Genomic DNA, 12,584 nt, shown 5'->3' with positions numbered 1-12,584 from the left:
AGAAAGGGAGGAAGGACAAAGAAGGAAAGACAGGAAGGAATGAAGGAAGGAAGGAAGGAAAGAAGGAAGGAAGGAAGGAAAAAGAAAGAAGGTTTCTATTGTTATGTGCTGTGCTAAGAAAGACATGAAAATAAGGAAATACTTTCTTCCCCTTCTTGCTATAGTGGTAACATAGGAAATAACTGATCAATATGATTGGAAACACACTTATACTACCCCTGGAATAGTTGAATAAACTCATCAGTTCTACAATCCTGGGAATCTCAGCTTTAAGCTGTTTCCTGTACTGATTTATCAACACATATCAGTTACCTCTGGAAGGGCCTACCAAAAGGAATGCTGTTGTTCAGATATTTCAGTCACATCTGAGTCTTTGTGACCCCATTTGGGATTTTCTTGGCAAAGATACTGGGATGGTTTGCCATTTCCTTCTCCAGTTCTTTTTACATATGAGGAAACTGAGGTAAACAGGGCTAAATTACTTGCCCAGGGTCACGTGTTTAGAAGTGTTTGAGACCAGATTTGAGTTTAGGAAAATGTCTTCCTGCTTCCAGGCCCAATACTCTATCTACTGTGTCACCTGGCTGACCTGTGGCACATGAGTACATAATACATAAGTAGTTAATGGCCATTGTAATCTAGGACTTAGATCTAGTGGTCCAAGCTTTTGGTATAAGAACTCCCCATGTGATAAAATTTGCTTGGAAAAGTGGAAAGTATTTTGGCACAAAACAGGCATAAACCAGCATCTCACACTATATACCAAGGCATTATCAAAATGAATAAATGATTTAGACGTAGAAGGTGATATCATAAGTAACTTAGGGGAATATAGAAAAATTTATCTGTCACATCTATGGATAAGGGAAGAATTTCTGACCAATTAATAGAGAAGGTCATAGGAAGTAAATAGGAAAATTCTGATTATATGAAATTAAATTTTTTTGCACATACAGAAGCAGCTAAAAGTTAAAAGAAAAACAGGAAATTGGGTGAAAAAAATTTAGAGCAAGTTTCTTTGATAGAGGCCTTATTTCTCAATTACATAGGGAAGTGAGTAAAATTTATGAAAATAGAAGCCATTCCCCAGTTGGTAAATAGTCAAAAGATATAAACTGGTAGTTTTCAAAAGAAATCAAAGTTATTAATAATCATATGAAAAAAATGCCATAAATCACTACTGATTAGAAAAATATAAACTAGAAGATTGTCAAGATACCATCTCACACTTATCAAATTGTCAGACAAAACAGAAAAGGAAAATGATGAATGCTGGAGAAAATGTGGAAAAACTGGGACACTGTTGGTAGAGTTATGAACTATTCAAACCATTATAGAGAACAATATAGAGCTACATCCAAAAGCTATAAAACTGCATAGCCTTTGGCCAAGCAATACCACTACAATGTCTATAAACCAAAGAGATCAAAGAACAAGGAAAAGCACCTCTTTGTACAAAAATATTTATAGCATCTCTTTTGTGGTGGCAAAGAATTCTAAATTGAGGGGATGCTTTTCAATCAGGGAATGGCTGAACAAGTTGTAGTATATGATTTTGATGGAATACTATTGTGCTGTAAGAGAGAAGAGCAGGAAGGGTTCAGAAAAACATAGGAACTGATACATAAATGGATGCAAAGTGAAGTGACCAGTACCAGTAGTACCAAAACGACATCTGTGTTATAATTATCAATTGTGAAATACATAGCTACTCTTATCAAGGCAATGATCCAACAGCTCCACAGATCCACAACTCCAAAGGACCTATGATGAAAAATACTATCCATCTCCAGGGAGAGAATTGATGAACTCTAAAAGTACATTAAGGCATACCTTTTTTAAACATTTTTTTTTGTATTAACTGTGTTTTCTTTTGCAACATAGCTAATATGCTTTGAATGCCTTTACATATATAATTGAAGGGGGAGAGGTGGAATGGAGGGAGAGAATTTGGAAGACAACATGTTAAAAATGATTATATTCTTTCTGGGCAAGGCAGAGGTGAGGTATAAATTTGTAAATTAAAATTATATAAAAATCTATCAATAAATTTGAAATAAAGAAAAATGATATTTATCTAAATCATTACTGAACTAGTTACAAACTTCTAGTTCCATACATTCCAGAACACCGTGCATGCAATAGACTTCTAATGATTGTTGAATAATGGTTATAACCACCTATATTAATTTTCCAATCATCTTATCACCTACAACTTATTAAAATAACCTAATTAAAAAAGAACTAATGTTAACTTCCATTTGGTACTGGTAGTGGTGGGATGACCAGTAGTATTATAATCCTCATTTTAACGCAACAGTACGTATACATCATTAAAGGAAGTATTTCCTTAGTGCCTTAGTTAACTATCTTCTTCTGTAATATAGCAATAGCTCCCCCATTGTATACATATGCTTCATATTAAAATGTTTGATGTACCTTTTGAAGTGAATTTTATTTTCCCTTTTTCATATATATGTGAACACACTTCTTGCCTGAATGCCTTGCCATATATAATTTGATTTATGTTCCTCTTGCTCATTCTAGCAGGAGAATGAGTTTTGAGAAATACTTCTTGACTAAAAGAGAATCAGGAATTCTGAACTCTTTCTCTGTCACTGGAAATGACTTACCTAATAAGGAAAATCTCATAGCATCTTTAGCTCTTCTTTTCCAGATTTACAATGAAGAGATAAGGAAAATAAATGATGTTATTGACATTGAGGGTAAAATCTATGAGAATCAGGGAGTACTCAGAGGCAGGGGAAAAGTTAAAAAATGCAAGAAATAAATGATAGTGATATATATGTAGATAGATACATATCTCTACACATATATGTACATATACTCTCTCTATATATTCATACAGGGCAATGTTCACATGGTGGTCAGAAGAAGTGATGGATACTCTCAAGGTTTCTCTTTAAGAACTTTGGAATTGGTGTGACATGGGAGATACAGGACATGGGAGGCACAGGACTGCTTAACATGGCATACCCACATCAGAGAAGGTGCTGTGCTTTATGAGCAAAGCATAATTGAAACAGTTCAAATGAAACACGGGATGTGCAAATTTAGACTATCCATCCCAAATGTTTGCATGGACTATTTGTGCCCAACCTGTGGTAGAGCATTCTGAGCTTGTATTGGTCTGATCAGTCACAGTTGAACACATTGAAACTTGACTCTAGCATAGTTATGTCATTTTAATCCTCTTCAAAAATGAACAACCAACCAACATATGTATGTATGTGTATATATGTAGAAATATTAAATTTTATCATGTATGTATACATACACATGAGCATATGCCTAAAATCTCTTTTGAGATAGTGAATGAAGAAGAGCTGTAATAAAAATAAATAATAACTAGAATTGAGTCAGCATATTGTAGATAGAACATCAGACTTGAAGTCAGGAATCTTTGGGTTTAAACCTTGCTTCAGATATTTATAATGTTTTTATAAACTAAAGTAAGTCACTTAACCTCTCTGGGGCCTCATTTTCTCCATTTGTAAAATGAGATTATACTCAATTATCTCTAATGTTTCTTCTCATTTTAAATCTGTGATCCTACAAAATGTATCTGTGTATGTTTTTATTAGAAGACAGAGGTTGGGTCAGCCTTCAGAAAAATTGTGAAATTGGTTAAGTTCGTCTTTAGTTTCTATGACTTCTTTATTCTACATCCTTCCTGCCATTCTACTCTCCATAATATTCAGTGCCTTCATGTTTTTTCTCTTTTTCTTTCTTATCAAAATTTTATGTCAAAAAATAATCTAGAATGTTAAAGAGAAGCCGAGAGTTTTAATTCTGAAGATAGAAGGATGTTGAGAGGGAGAAGAAAGGAAGAAGGCCTAAATTAGAGCCAGAGGACCTTATTTCAAATCCTAGAACTGCTATTTTATTATTTGTGTATCCTTGGTTAAACCAGACTATTGACTCATATATTATATGATTTGCTTGATTTGTATGCATGCTAAAACATTATTCTGAGGAGTCCATAGGTTTTACTAGACCTCTAAAGGTGTCCATGATTTACAACAACAACAAAAAAAGAGCCCTGGGACTAGATGATCTCTAAGAATCTTTTCAGCTATAAATCCTGTCATCTGTGTAATCAAAATCTTCAGCTGAGAGGCAGTATGATATAGCAGAAAGTATGCTTGACTAGGAGTCAGGAGAAGCCAAGATTCAAGACCCAACTGCTACCTACACTCACCAGTTCAATGTCAATGGGCAACAACTCTTAGTATACAAAATGGGTACAATAATGCCATTGTGATTACATTATAGAGTTTTGGAGAGGTTTGAATGAAAATTTTATAAGCCTTAAAGTGCTGTATAAATTTTTATTTAGTCAAAGAGATGATATTCTAACAATAGAATTTATGACAGAAAGGTTATTTGGGGTGAGAAGTACACCTTTCTAGGAATGGACCCCTTCTAGGAATACATTTAAAATGCATAAAATAAAATATATAGGATTACAAAGAAAGCCGAGTATATTTAAATACAAAAATCTAAATATTTTAAAAGAAATTATGTACTATAAGTACTCTGGATTAGATGGAATTTAAAATTCATTCTAATACTAAACTTCTTTGATTCTATGAAGTAAAAAATTATTTTTAAAAATATGAATGATTCTTAGTTTCTTCCCCAAATTTTATTATAACATGGGGGGGGGGGATTGTGTGAACATATGGAGGCCAATAAAATAATGAACAATTAGGAACAGTAGTAATCAAAACACAACTTGCCATATGTGCCCAGTTATTTTTCCAATAATCAGAATTGGTGTACACATGAATGAAAGGCATGAGATTTTAGAAACAACGTTTGGCAACATTTCACACAAAGTTTTCCATGAGGAATTACTTCAGACAGAAAAGATGTCAAATTGATATGCTTTGAAATAGAGATCCACATGTCAAAATACAATTATGACTAATGCCAGTCTGGACATGCACTAGCTATATGACTTTAAGCACTTTATTTATCCTCTTGAGGCTTTTGTTGACTCACTCGTCAAATAAGGTTCTGGCGATATAAAGATTGTAGAAGTTTAGATGAAGAAAGGACTTACCCTCTTTGATTTCTAGATGAAGAAACTAAGTAACTGAAAGTTTAAGTGACTTACCCAGGGTTGCATAGCTAATAAAGATCTGAATTAGGATTTGAATCCAATTATTCTTGATTCTAAGACTAGTGGCCAATTTGCTATGTGAGGTACCTCTAGTTATTGCACTAGATATTTTTTAAAGATCTTTTTCAACTCTAAAATCATTACTTTATTTAAAACCTCTTGAAACTATAAATAGATGAAAGAGTTAATTAGAATACACATAGACAACTAAGATATCTGTTCAATATATAATCTTGTTTTCTTATCAAGCCTGGGACATATTTTTCCATGATGTTGCATATTCTAGTAGAGATTCTTAATAGGTAGAGAACATGCCGACCCAACACTATGAACCTAGATGAGGGGAGGAGTTGGTTATAGAAACTCTTCAAGCTCCAGATTTGGGGAAAGAGATAGATGTGTTTCCAAATATCTTTTCAGGTAACTCCAAGGCAGTGGGGAAAGATTTTGGAAGTTGAAAACATGTAAGAGAATCTAGCTCCTCAACACTTTCTTGATTATCAGCTTGGAGACTTTGGAGAGTTTACCTTTGAGTGATGTGACATCTTGATGAACTAGCTTCCCTATATATGAAGCTTCCAAGGCTTCTTTTTTCTTTCCACTGGAGTACTGAAAATAGTCTCTTACCACACGTGTCTTTCTCCCTGAAGCTCAGGATGGAAGAATATCTAGAACCAATTACATCCCTCTTAATGTCCTGTAGCATTGGATCAATAATCTTTCCATCAATTAGGAATCTCCTTCCATATATGCAATCACATACAAAATACCTATTTTTTTGAAAATCAAGTTACAGTAAATTTTAACAGAGATAAAATATATTAATATGTAAGGCACTTGAATAACTTGACTTCTTGTATTACTAGAACATGAAGGAGTTTTACTTTTCTTACCTTGTATGTTTCAAACTAATAAGTATACCAGTTTCAAATAGTTCCTAGATGGAACACCATGCCACCCTATATAATTATTTGCTACTTAGGAACAATTGTATAACATTGACGGTTGTACTGCTCCAATCAGTGGTATTGTCAAATCCCAATTTCACTATATTCACTAGGTTTTCCTAGCTACCATAATGGTTTAAGGGCAATGAAATCCAAACTGTATATCGTCCTTCTTTGACATTGTATCCCTAACAAGAAAAATTATGGTGCTGGTTGTTGCTGGGTTTTTTTAGTATTTACATCACCATCATCATCCTCATTTCACAGATGTTGAATAATAATTTTATTTTCCAGTGGACTGTATTCTTAACATGGAGGTTCTCAATAATTTGTATCCTCATTGACTCATTTTGCCTCCACTTAGATTTCAAAGCTCTGGGAAATTTCCCTAATTAAATTGCTTCCAATATATTTAGTTGAATCATCTGCTAGCAAAACTTGTTTCCCAATAGTACTGAAACATAAAAGTTTCACATTTGTTCATAATATAACTGAACTATAAAGCAATAGTAAAGTAAAGCCCACATTACCACTAAATACAGTCTCATTATCCTTCCCCCCAGAATACTTTGGGTCTTGATATCTTCCAACTATTCCAAATGACTCTAATAAGGGAAGCCTTGGCAAAGTGTCCCTACATGCAGAATAATGGATTGAAATTTTTAGGGAAAGTAGCACGGACATTGCTTGTCTTGTCCCTAGTCATTTTAGCTTGGCAGGCATTATCAGTCTCTTGAAAATGGGGGAAACGAGGAAGCTTTTCATTGTCTTGGTTACCTCCATAACCCCACACTGTGTTTTGGGTCCCTAAATTGCCAGATATTTTCAATTCTACCTTCTTCTAACTATCCTCCTGAGTTCCAGAGCATAATGATATAGTAAATTCCTATTTGAAAAAAAAAAAAGGAGTTCCTTTTCTATGCCAAATACTATTTATCTTTTAGTTTATAGAAATGTTGTCTCCAATCTTTGCCATGTATAGTACTCACTCTTCTCTACATCCATGCAAAGATAAATATAAATGCAGGTTTAGGTATAGATGTATATATACATGCAAAAATATTAATAAATAAATATTAATGAAGTACTGTGTGAAGGTCTGGGAATACAACAAGAGGCAAACACATGTGTATACACACATACATACACATACATATTGTGCTTGTATCTGTCTGTATATATGTATATGTACCTATGTATAATGTATACATGCTATCAAGGTAAAAAACTTTTAAGAATCATTAATTATTTTCTGATTATTATGTCAGATTGTTCACTGTAGCTTAGATGCATAGGTTATGCTAAAGGAAAATACAATAAATTTGCTTTTATAAACTAAAAAAAAGTAAGTGCTATTATTACTCCCATTTTAAAGTTCAAGAAACTGAGGCAAATAGAGGTTGTGACTTGCCCAAGGTCACACAGTTAATATGTAGATACTATGCATATGTATGCACATACATAATTAGCTATTTTCCATATATGTTATACATATATAAATAATGAAAATGGAGATGATATATAGATAGATAGATGGATAGATAGATAGATAGATAGATAGATAGATAGATAGATAGATAAGAGAGAGATCATTTTGTAGGGTAATCTTTGTAGCATCAGTCTTATTATGGTTAGGTGAAGAGAATTTTAGAAATGAAAGTAATTATTGTGATCATGTAATACAAATTGTTATTTTACAGAAGAAGAAATAGAGACTTAATGTTGAATGACTTGTCTGTGGCCACAAAGCTGGCAGTAAGGGATACTGATATTAGCACCTGGATATGCAAGTGTATGGCATAGGAAGAGAGTTAGTTGTGGGTAAAAGAGATTGTCATAATTTAACATCTTTATGAAACAAAAATAAACTCATTTGCTCCTGAGTTCCTATTATGTCATTTTTTTTGAGGGAGGTAGCAGCAGTATTTTTGAGTGTGCACACCTGTTTAGTGAACTCAAAATTGCATGTAGATCTTGACTTCTACTCAAAAGGAAAATCTTTAAGCGACAGACTCTTTTGAAAATGAACTATAGGAGTTTAGACTCCTGAAGAGGTATGAAGGAGACATACCAGGGAGATAAACATTATGTAGGTCATCACTGCCTGGCTGCTGATTTTAGATGACTGCCAATTTCAAAGAATAAGAGTATTTTGTAGGACCTAAAATGACTTGAATAGATTGAAAAGGATGTGGATTCAAGAAATGAATTGCATACAATGAGAGAAACAATGAATTCATTTTGCCATTCTCCTGGGAGGTGGGAACTCTGTGTTCTGCCATGTTAATCACCCATGGTTTCATGGACAAGGACCAGGAAGCAAGAAAATGAAACAGAATTGAACCAATTGAAAAACTGATCAAGTCTAAAATTGTTGATTTAATTTTTATGATTTAGAGAAAGTACTAAGTGTGAGGAAAGAGGTATGCTGCATTTAGAAACAGGTTATCTGATACTGCCAATTGATGCCTTTGTGACCTTAAACAAGTCACTTAGTTTCTCTAAGCCCCAAGTTTCTATGTTTTTAAAATGCAGAATTTCAGTAGATGACCCCTAAGTTATCTTCCAAATTGAAATATATGTGTGATTTCTTTGTGTAGAAATTTCTTTGTATAGAAATGAATCACTTACCTTCTGTTTACCTCAGTTCCTTCAACTGTAAAATAGGGCCAATAATAGCACCTACCTTGTGGGGTTATTTTAAGGATCAAATGAGATAATATTTGTAAAAAGGTGCTTAACAGAGTGCTGCTGTATAGTAGACAGTGTGGCAGAGATGAAGTGACTTCCCCTGAGTCATATAGCTAGAAAATGTCTGAGGACAAATTTGAATTGGGGTCTTCCTGACTCCAGACCTAGAGCTGCCACCATACTATCTAGCTGTTCATTTACTGTCTCTGGTCCCCTTCATGAAGTGGAATTTGGGGTTGAGAGTTGAGAGGATGTGTGCCCTTCTCCTTTCATGGTTCCATTTATAGGTTCACTGACACCATGTTGGAAGCCTAAGTCATGACAAGCCTTGTACGGTAGTATCTGAAAGGACTATAACCTCTCACATGGCTTTCCTTGTTCCAGGGACACCATATAGCATCCTTAGTCAAAAATTATGTGTTTCTAATCTCTAGATGGCTATGAAACTCCACAAGTAGACTTGACATCTGGAAAGTTGCTCCATGACTACCAGATTTTAATCTCTTCATTTAATACTACAATTCCAAACCTGCTCTTAATTGCTGTATTCATTTCTTTCTGAAGGCAGTGATGTATAGATCTTTAGAATTTTCTACCAATGATATAACAGGGTCTCATTTCTATAAAGGGACCCCACATTTGGTAGGGTCATGGTCTTAAAATGCTGATAAACCCTGGAAAAAGTTTTCTTTCTTCAGTCAGAGGACCAGTACAACCCTGGGCACCCCTCTACCACAATTTTCCAAGAATATATGCTACCCTAACCAGATTCACAATTAAAGTTTGAAGATGTTTCTTAAGAACAAATAAAGAAATATATATATATATATATATATATATATATATATACAACAAAATAGGTTATACTAGCTCAGAAAGTATGGGGTCTATACCCAATCATTCCCTTGGAATACAGGTTAAGAAACAATGTTTTAGTTCCTTAAGAGCAGGGAACTATTTTTCTTGGTGTTTCCCCACTATAGAGGTACAGAAAGGGTCCAGGTTTGAAGGCCCTTAAGTGCCAGGTATAGGAATCCATATTTGATCTTTGAGATCATTGGTAACTACTGGAATTTGTTGAATGGTCATGACTGAATTTAAAGAAAATAACTTTGGAATCTGTGTGGAGGATGTTTTGGAGTGGGGAGAGATGTAAGTCATGGGGACATGAAATACACTCTCTGAGAAGCAGACTATTGAGTATGCTAGTATATTTAATGTCAAGGTCCTATGATCAAATGAGATAATATCTGTAAAAAGCATGTAGTATAATGTGTGGCACATAGTAGGCAATATATGCTTCTTCTTACTCTTTTTCTTCCCCCTTCCCTCATTAATTAATTAATAAAAACATGTCTTAAGAGAATAGGAAGGTTATAAAAAGTATCATCCAGGATATAGCCATCAATGACCTTGTCAAACTGGGTCATCATCACACAACCCTTTGATGTTTGCTGTACCAGACTATAGGTAGCTTAGAGTAAAATCCAATGCACAAGAATTTTCTCAAACAACAAGCATTTATTAAATACATACAATGTGCTGTATACTGGGGTACAAGTACAAAGAATAAAACAATCTCTTCTCTAAAATTCTAAAAGGGAAGAGAAGTAGAAATATAAGTGAATGCAGAATAAGTATTAATAAATATAATTGCAAGTTAGCAAAGTATAAGGTAAAGAAAACTAAGGCATTAGCAAATGGGCAGATAAGGAAAGGATTCATGTAGAAAGTAGTGCTTGAGCTGCTGCATCTTGGGGAAAGACAAGGAATCTGTGAGGCAGAGAGTGAAGGAGTGCTTTCCAGGTGAAAGGGGGCTTCAGTTCATGATGCCTCAAATATCTAAGCTTAGGGAGCACACAGGGGAGACTCTAGGGACCTGTTTCTGAGAGAAGACATTTTGCACTGACCTACCACAGAATTGAGAACAGATTCATTACAGTGGCTATGTAGCTTCAGCTTCTTTCTGTCTTTAATCTACTTGACAGGCAAAATTTACTCTCTTTCCAGTGACATTCAAGAGTAAAAGATTGATTTACTCACAGCAGGGGGGTCCATGAAGTAAGCTGAGAAGGAAAGGACTAACTTCCCCTTTCCTTAGGCCCTGTGGCCAAGAGAAACAGGCTTGAGCTATTGTCTTGTTCTTTTCAGATAGTCTTAATTGTAGGTAGTAGACCCTGAGTTGGATCCATGGGGATGTTGGAGACCAGGATTCCAGTTTGATATTGCTGCCATCCCCATATCAAAGACCCCGAGAAGCTACAATCCCAGGATACAAATTTGGGGGTTGAGGGGCTGGGAGTTTGACTTAGAATTTTGATGGGACTAACACTATGCAGCAACTAAGGTAGTCTGTGAACCATCTGCTCCTCAGAGGCTGAAGTAGTAAAGGGGAGGATTATGCCCTGGAGGTATTAGGGGGAAATGTTTTCATGCTGTTCATATTATACATTTGAAGTAAATATTCTTTTGTAAAAGCTAATCTGACAAAGTGGGGAAACTTAACTGGGACATTTGGACCTGTAACATTGGAGAAATACAATCAGTGAGAGCTTGAGCCAATGGCAGAGAGGAGAACCCTTCCCCACCCCTCTCCCTTAAGGGTAAAGAAGAATCGGGGGAATGGTGAAATGTAATAGATCTGTCATTCACACAGTGGGGGTCAGACTGCTCAAGGTTACATAAGCATGAAGGACGGCCAGTATGAAGGCATGATGGTAGAAAGGGGAGGAGATGCATTGTATGTATAAGGAACATCAAGATGACATCTACGAGTCATAAAGTAACAGTATCAAACTCAAATAGAAAGAAATCCCCGCTGGCTGCATTTTAATTTGGACAATCATAAATTAATGTTATTTATGTTATATTGTCTTTTTAATGTATTTTTGTTAAACACTTTAACCTACTTTGGATCAAACTCAGTAGTTTTGCAGTTGACAAACAAGGAATGAGTTAGATACCTCTGACGTGGTGAATAGAGTGCTAGACTTGGAAAGAAATTCAAATCCTGCCTCAGACACACTTGATATGACTGTGACCCTGGAGAAGTCATTTAATCTCTCTGATTCTCAGGTACCACATCTGCAAAATGGGGCTAATAATAGTATCAAATGCATAGAATTATACAAATAAGATAAGCAATGTATATACAGATATATATGCATGTACATATCTATACATAAATCTCTAGATCTTAAAGCCCTACGTAAGAGGTAATTAGTATTAAGAAGGCTAGTTTGGCTGAACTAAAAAGTATGGAGAGATGAGTAATGTGTATTAAAGGAAGAAAAGTAGGATGGAACCTAGTTGTGAAGAGCTTTACATAAGTGTCTTGGGTTAGATTTAAAGGCAGGTCTTCACTCATAGTCTCCTTCCTTTCTCAGTGAGTATGGTGACTAGGTCATTATTTCTCTCTCCATTCCAACCTCTACCCTTGTACTTTGGAACTTTGGTAGATATATTTTCAAGTACAGTTGCATGCTGGAACCGGCTTGAATTGGCTAATCAGAACAGATTGTAAAATTTTCTGTATGAACATTCACATCTTCAAAATCAGCAGATATTACACATTAGGACTTCATTTATTGTTTTGTTGATCGTCTAGACTTAAGAAAGTGAAGGGGGAACGTGTTAATAATGCAAATTAAACTTAAAAGTGTTGTGCCTTTTTTTTTTTTCCCAGAGAACCAATTGTTAAACATTTACCAATACATTCCTCCGTGTTGATGCCCCTGGCCTCCCTGGGAAGGGATCCTTCCCCAAGCTTACCAGGTATTGCTTTATACAAAATTTCA

The sequence above is a fragment of the Petaurus breviceps genome, unplaced genomic scaffold (assembly GCF_028583685.1).
Source record: "Petaurus breviceps papuanus isolate PSGF00001 unplaced genomic scaffold, PetGlider_PUasm1.0 189, whole genome shotgun sequence".
Taxonomy (NCBI): domain Eukaryota; kingdom Metazoa; phylum Chordata; class Mammalia; order Diprotodontia; family Petauridae; genus Petaurus; species Petaurus breviceps.
The sequence above is the reverse complement of the archived record's forward strand: the minus strand, read 5'-3'. Positions refer to the sequence as shown.